Source organism: Dipteris shenzhenensis, chromosome 16, assembly GCF_047967505.1.
Source record: "Dipteris shenzhenensis isolate YYH24624 ecotype China chromosome 16, Dip_SZ_1.0, whole genome shotgun sequence".
NCBI lineage: Eukaryota > Viridiplantae > Streptophyta > Polypodiopsida > Gleicheniales > Dipteridaceae > Dipteris > Dipteris shenzhenensis.
The window spans coordinates 787,467-796,224 of NC_141611.1; positions in this window are offsets into that span (position 1 = coordinate 787,467).

Here is an 8,758-nt window from a genome sequence, read left to right on the forward strand (position 1 = left end):
TTCAATAAGCGATAGAAAACTAGAGAAGTAGCCTTCCTATGCTACAAAAGTTGCATCATCTTTTTCTAAAATCAGGCAAAATGAAGTGATACATCTTCTCCAACAATAGATTATCCTTATCCGAAAGGAGAACATTGAGCTAAAGCATAGAGTTTAGCATCTAGAGGAGAGAGTGGAAGCTACTGAGCTCAAATTGAACAAGCCAAATCCCACTTAGTTTTAGATGATGAGTTAATATCTATCCATATAGAAGAGATCCATAAGAAGCTTAAGGGAGAGATTTAAGAGAAGATAAAAGGAGAAATGAAGAGCTCCTTAGATGTGTGATTGCAGAAGGAACTAAAGGAATGAACTGAAAGGAAGATCAACTCAATGAAGCTTTGGATTGGAGGGTTATTAGACAACTAGGATGTAATAAAATATTCTTGGGAAGAGACCTACGAGAAAACAAATCTTTATTAGACATTGAGTTGGAAAATTCAGACACTGAGATTGGTCAAGAAGGAGTGCATGCAATTCTTACTTTCAAGACAAGGGTGGAAAGAATGTAGATTCTTAGAAAATCCAACAATCTGAAAGGTCTACAAGTGTGGATGGCATAGGAACTCACAAAAACTCAGCAAAAGCCTAAAGAAGAAAACCTTAGAGCTTTAGCATTTGGAGTAGCAAACAGGACACAAACAGCCTTTTTTCAAAGAGATATCGATCAAAAGCACCGTGAAAGACCAAACAAAACAACTGAAGACTTGATAAGAAACATAATCAAATTCGAGATCCCAGCAACAATCCCAGGCTCTCCCTCCTGGCATAGAAGAAACCTAAAGGATCTAATGGCAATGGTGGATGAGTGGGGTCTACCGCATATATTCTTGACATTAATGGTTGATGAGGTTATAGACACATGATGGCTAGAGTTTCACGATCTTGAGCAACTTGTAAAGCAGTACAACCCACAGTTCACTTGGCAAGATTGCCATATTGAGTGTGCCATGATTTTCCACCTTAGGTTGCAACAGTTCTTGCAAAAATATATTTTTAGCAACAACGGCTTATTGGGAAGAGTCAATCGTTACTTGATTAGGTATGAAATGCAAAATCATGGATCGCTTCATGCGCACATTATGCTATGGCTCCATGATGATGATGTCGAGCAAGTGACAAATGAAATAGACGCCCATGTTTCATATGACGAGGATTGGGTTTCACAGCTTTCACATGCTTCCTCAGAGATGAAACTACGAAGGCTGGTGCAAAGAAAGCAGATACATAATTGCAACAATTCTTGCAAGCGTGATCCGCAAATTTCAAGCAAATGCAAGTATGGGTTTCCATTTGATGACCATCCAGACACAAAGCTGTCAATACATCCAAAGACACATTGATGGTTGTATTATCACCCAAATCAAAAGCACTGAAATGTCATACCATATCATGCTGTAGTCTTATTACTATGGCAAGGACATATGAATATTTAAAGAATCACAAATACCGGTCTATCGTACTACCCGTTGAAGTATGCTATGAAAATAGAACCGGACCTAAATGTCGAAGATGCCAAGTAACTGGGTCTTGACACGCTACATCCATTGAAGCTAAAGATGATCTCAGCATACGTCTTGTCAAAACTGATGTCACTGAGACTGAGGCAACACTAGCATGTTTGCAAATACCAACAATCCATTGCAGCGAAGCTGTGTACTCGATTGACTCTTCCCCGTCAAAGATACTTGCAAAACTATTGTGTCGCAACAATGCATCTAATTAACACTTACTATGCGTGTCCGGCCGTACTAGAGCACCTCACATTTCATCAGTATTGGAAATCCTCACGCCGCAAAAGGAACGAAGTCCATGTTATGTGGGGAGGGAGGATCCAAGGGAGAATCCTATGTGTAAAGCGTTGGTCTAGTTGAACGTATGATGGCCTTTACATTAAGCAAGGAGACCTCTTTACATTAAGCAACAGACCTCTTTACCACTTGGACATTCAAGAAGGAACTTGGGTTCTCTCGACTGGTCGTGGATATTGAAAGATCGTAGTAGTGTCTACTCATGAAATTCAAACTCTCGTTTAGTATTATTCCTTAGAGCTGCCTCCACTACTTTACTACAGATTGAACTTTGAGGCTGAACTCTGAAGGATGCTGCTGTTTGCTGGCAGCTGAAGACTGGGATCACCAGAATCTAGATGGATTGTCTTCCTATTCAATGCTCAGGGCAGCCTGCAGCAGCTAGCGACCTCAAGTAATAGATGTTCATCACGTTGAGCAGTCTGTCGACTGTCAAGCGTTTGAATTTTACGTCCTACTCCTGATGAGTCCTTCCTTTTGGTAAATCTGGCTCGTGTGTTGTTGACGTCAGGAAACAAATTGACAGAATGCAGCCGTTGTGCGCTGTAGCACCGCATTCATCGAAGAAGATTTTATGAAAAGTCCATTCCAATTCCCACACCATTCTAATAAACAGGCTAATAAACAGGCTAACAGCAGATGGCAGAACACGCTGGAGTCACGAGCCAGACTACAGAAAGTGTTTCCGACACGGACTACAGCTTTTTCCACTACAGGTCACGCTGGAATCTTGTGACAAAAAGCTCGCTACTCTCCCGAGTCCCGACGAGCCCCCTCCATGGTCCCGACTCCCCGCTCTGAATCAGCGACAACCGCCCATAGAGTCTGGATTCCAGAAGTTGCTACTAGCTAGCAGCTACACATAGCCGACCAAGGCGCATGCAGCGGCTTCCAACACTGAATGTGAAGGGGCATACTACAAAAGCCACCGGCCAGGAGCTCCTGCAGTGAACTTTAGGCCTACACAAATGTTGTCTGGACTGCAACAACTAAGGCTGCATGCACAGCAAAATATAGCTCGGCCACATGCATGGCAGCACATATGTAAATGGATGCTTGGAGGGTGCCCACATGCAATGATTCCATGGATGGAGATATTGTAATGAGAGTTCCATACTTCCATCTTGGACTTTTGGGTGGATTTCAAGAAAACTTGGCACCATGTACTCCCTTTACGTTCGAGCATGCATACTTTTGAAAGTGTCATCTTTTACTACCCTTTGATTTTGCTATTTCCATCGTATGATGTCAAAGCCTCGAAAACAAGCTATTAAAGGTGTGCGCCCGAGTATAGCCATTTGACATCCACTTCTTCACCCGTATGGCCATGCATATGGCTCCACTCTTATTCACAACACTAGGGGAAAGAAAATGCTAAGCCCTTAATTTAATTCTAGGGTAAACAAGATTCCACGACTAGACTACGCATGGGGGCTACATTTCAATCTAGCAGGCACCTTTCAAATGATTTTTAAGTATGTTGGGCTATTGAAAGGTAGTTTTAGCCTAAAGGTTAAAGCTTTGTCCATAAAAGGATGTCAACCCAATTGACTTTTTTCAAACAATTACACATGGAAATTGACAAAGGAAAATCCAATTCTCCTTTATAGCATTGCCTCATACATGGCAATGCTAATAAAACATGTCCTTTGATCATCTATTGTTTCTTGGAAGTACTTTGCCTATACAAAGAAATTGCATCATGTTATGAGCATTAATGCTCCAAAATCTTTTAATTCCCTAGTATATGAGGTAATAAAGCTTTCCCCAATCTATAAACTAAAAGACATTCTAGTTTCATATCATTGATTACTTTCGTGAATGAAAAGAAGCAATACATTAGTTATAGACTTCAGGTTTATTAGTTTAGCTTTGAAGTCTTTGATTAGTGCCATGAAGCTTTATTAGTTTATTAGTTTAGCTTTGAAGTCTTTGATCAATGCCATGCCATCTCATACAGATAGCTCATGTGTCTTCTTTTTGGCCAGTTATACTTTTGCAAGCTTTGAGGTTTTGTTCTTTAGCTAAGCTTTTATGACTCTCCTCTATTATCCACACTTTTAATCCCTTGAACTTGGACTATTTAAGATCTGTGTTCCTTCAACTCTTGACTTGAAAGTAAGAATTCTATGCACTCCTTCCTTATTAATCTCAAACTCTAAATCTTCGAACTCAATGCCTCATAAAGCTTTGTTGTCTTTTTCCTAAGTCTCTTGCCAAGAGCCTTCTGCTGAATTCTAGCTATCTTGGTAGCCCTTGAATCTTGAGCTTCTTTGAGTTGAGTTGTGTTCAACTTCCTTTACTTCCTTTTGCAACCATATAAAGCCTTGTGCATTTAGAGAGCTCTTCACTTCTCATTTGAGCTTTCTTGAATCTCCCCCTTCAACTTTCAATGCCCCACTTCTATCTACTTAGAGATTAACTCATCATCTAAATCTAAGTGGGGACCTAGCTTATTGTAGCAACATTTACTATTTCCTCTAGTTGTTGGAAACTATGCTTCAAGTCACTATTCTCATTCTGTAGAAGGAGAATCTCTTAGTCGAGAAGAGATTCTCCGTCTCGACTAAGAGATTCTCCTAGTATTAGGTATAGGTGTTATTGCATTGCAGCATAAGAAGGCTGCTTCTCTAACCTTTTGTTAATCGTTGTTAAACTATGACTTCATTTGCCTAGTATTAGGTATAGGTGTTATTGCATTGCAGCATAAGAAGGCTGCTTCTCTAACCTTTTGTTAATCGTTGTGAAAAAAAGAGACAATCTATAGGGACCTCCCACCCCCTTCTTGCGATGCACATAGCATCCGAACAAAGTAGAACCTAACTTCGATTAAGAAGATAAAAGTGTACCTGATCTTTTAGCAAATAACATTGCTTTTAACTTCAAAGTGATTTGAGCAAATCTTTAAAAGTTATGGTTGCCTCATTGTCTATGAAAAAACCAATCAGCAGCTGGTAAATTTTTTATTTATCTAGAGAAGAGCGGTGGTTAGAGATAGATATTCTAGCATTTATTCTAAATACAATGGTCTTCCTAAGAGCTGCAAGATGAAGCCTAAGCTCGCAGGTTAGGCCATGGGGTTCAGCCTAGCCATGCTGATATATACCATGCTACCACTTTCAATAATCTTGCCTAGAAGATACAAAGGTTTAAGGTGAATGTAGGCTTCTATTTGTAGTAGGGTAAAGCATACTCTAGAAAGAGTTCCTCTTGGAGGTGGATGTGGGTGTTGAAAGGAATGTAAGCATGGCAGAGTGAGGAAATTAATGAAATGTAGGTTTAAAAACAAGTTAGCGTGCCTATTGGCACATCTACACTGTGTATTAAACATGCTTATAGATGCATTTCACAGTACAGAGGTGCTAATACATGCATTACATAGTTTTGGGATTAAATTTACAAGCACTAACACTTTTTTTGAGTTGTTATTATTTGTAGGATGTCTTCATCTTCAACAAGTACCTCCAGCGAGGATGAATCCCTCCATATCCACCATTGAGAAATGTGGTTGGAGCAAAAAATTAAATGTATGTATGACAAAAAATCAAATGTATGTGTGATCGATGTCAAGGAAACATGTATCGTGCATGTAGAATTACACTCAGTCAGATCTCAAAGTACAGAGAATGGGATGCGATCATATCCATGGTAAGTGTTAAAGTGTTAAGGTTAATTGAGAAACCTATGGGTGTTCAAGTGTTTGATATATGATCCTTTTCTAATTTTATACAGGATGCAGTCCCACACCCGCATATGTTGCCCTATGCTCGTCATGAGGAGGCGAAGCATCCATGATATGAGGTGGGATCTTCAGGAGGGAATGTTATGGATGCATGAAGTGATGGTAATAGTATCCCTCCACCATTACCTCATGAGGCTATGGAGGAGGAGGTGTTCGATGATATGGTGCGAGATTTATTTGTCCAGCAGTCCTTTGGAAGGGATGATAGCATGGAGCAGGACGATCTTTTTACTGCAGCATTGACACCAGTATTTTAGGGGTGCACGTTCTCTATTATACATGCCTCCCTCAAGTTATTAAACTTGCAGACCATTTATGGATGGAGCAATGCAAGTCTGAATGCATTACTCAAGTAAGCTTTTTGTTTTGTAAACATGGTGAATTATGCTAATGGATCAATTACTGGAATACTTTTTCTTATTTATGGTCTTCACGTGCAGGCTATTGTCTAAAATGCTTCCAAGGGAGAATAAATTACCGACCTCAAGAGATATGGTGAGGCACCATGTGACATCTCTTGGAGGGTTGGATTACAAGTGCATCAATGATTGCGGTCTATTTCATGGAGCACATAAGGAGGCTCGAGGGTGTCCTACTTGTGACGAGGCAAGATATAGAGTAGATCCCAAAACTTTGGATGTGCCTCATAAGGTTCTGCGACATTTTTCCATAATCCCTCGCATACAACATATGTTCAAGTGCAAATCCATTGCAAAGCTCATGTCATGGAATTCCTCCCATCGATCAACCAATGGCAAGTGGAGATCTCCCGCAGACACTCCTGCGTGGAAGCATATTGAAGACATGCAGCCAAGCTTCAAGGAAGAACCTAGGAACATGAGACTTGGATTGGGTATGGACGGTGTGAACCCATTTGGTCTCAAAAGCACCTCTTACAATGTATGGCCAGTGATATTAGTGGTGAATTATAATCTTCCTCCTTCTATGGCGATTAAGAAAGGACATGTTATGTTATCCCTTCTAAATCCAAGGAAACATAAATTCAAAAACGTGGATGTTTATTTGGAGCCTTTGATTAATGAGCTAGAGATACTTTGGGGAGGTATCGAGGTGCATGACATGAGCAAGCCTCCCTCATCTCACAGGACTTCACATGCAAGGCAGTCTTGATGTGGACGATGCATGACTTCCCACGTTATGGCGAGTGTTCAGTAGTAAACTTTTAATTATGAGTAGGCAATTGATGTGGCATTGGGAACCCACCTTGCTTACGCAATTGCATTTATTGTTTAGGTCTCACTACATTGGGTTACCATGCATGTCTTGTTTGTGGTCCTTTGCTAGTTGCTTCACGACCAGAGGACTTGAATAAGGTCATCTATGAGAATCATCATCGATTGCTCCCACCTAATTATCCTAGATATATCGACCCTTAGAATGAAGTCCCCCACAGTCACTCAATGCTGTAAGAGATTGGAAGCAAATTTGGGACATTTCTACGATGACTCCTCCACATGGCATGAGCCGGTAAGGGTTCATAACTATTGTGTACTATATTGAATGGAAATAAAGATTGCACGCTAACACCATATTTTGTTTAGATACTCCATCTTTTATTAGCTACCACATTGGTCCCACCTCAAGATCAATCACTTGCTTCATCCCATGCATATCTTGAAGAATGTGGTGTCTCTACCATTTGGGAACATTTGAATGGCGTCTCTATCATTTGGCATCTCTACCATTTGGGAACATTTGAATGGGACATGAGATTCCTTGAGCATAAGGGAGGATCTACGCACCATATGGAGGATGCATGAAGCTTGGCCATAAGAGAGGCCAAATGGGCATGTCTTTTCTACCTACTAGTATTTCTCATAGTGCATCGAAGGATGTGAAGGATTGTATTTACAAGATGGGCAAGCTTGTGAGGTACTTCACACTATACAAAATGTGAAGCTTATCAATGCGTGATGCAAGGTTTTCATATTGCTTTTATGGTGCACTTTTTTCTTTCTAGGTATGTGAGCTCAAAGGAAATAGATCCCATCATGCTTGAGGATGCTTGAGTTATGTCAGTGGAGGTGGTTTGTTTAGTGGAGGATACCTTTCCACATTCTATGCTCATAAGCCAACTACTTCTCATAGTGCATTTGGCGGATGAGATAGCTATATGCAGCACTATACATGCACAATGGTTGTTCTTCCTCAACCACTTCATGAAGACCTTGAAGGGTTTCGTGAGGCTAAATGCAAGGCCCGAAGGTAGCATGGCTAAGGGTTGGTTGGTACAAGAGTCACTTTTATATATTTTTGAGTTTCTTATTGATGTGGATGTTGAGATATGGTGCCATGAGCACATAGATTAAAGGGTTAGGTATGGTATAGGAAAGAATTAAAGTAGCCACCCTAGGATGTGGACTACATGATGTGGAGATGTGGATTGAGGATATCCACAAGGACAGATGTGGATGAGAGGATCCCACAAGTGCTGACTATTCTAAAGGAACTCTCTATATAAGAAGCCTATCATGTATTGTTGAACACACTTTGCAAGAGATATAGATTTGCTATCTCCCTCTCATGTCTTATTTAGTGTGCTTTGAGCCTCCTTAGTTCTTCCGCTGATCTTGTGTGCACTAGGCTTAGTGGCGATCATATATTGGATCTTTCTCATGGTATCAGAGCATAGGTTGCCCACAAATCCTAGGTAGATGAGTGATTGATTGAGAGTTCTTGAGTGATTATGAGCGCATTTCATTCACTTCCACGTTGAGAGAAAACTTCCGCATTACTTGTGAGAATTTCCGTCCATTTTGATACAATTCCATCCATTAAGAGAGAGAGAGTTTTTCGTCATTGAGTAATAGAGAGGGAGAGAGAGCTCGAAGCTCTATCTACAACCATCCGTTAACAAACGACTCTTATAGTAGTTGTGCTAAGCATACAAGCGGCATCGCCACAGCAATAGCTTCAGCAACCTTTGCAAAAGGAGCCTGCAACAATAAGCCTCATAGCCTTACAACAAGCATAGCGAGCTTTAGTGACTTCTACGACTTCATCAACCACAGGTTTGCTACCTCTGTGTATTGCTATTCATAGCATAGCTGAGAAGAGCTTCAAGCAAGGAGCCACAAGCCTCCAAGCAACTCAGTAAGGGAGTCGGGAAGTGGTCTCGACATCAACAACAGTCATAAGTGAAGGC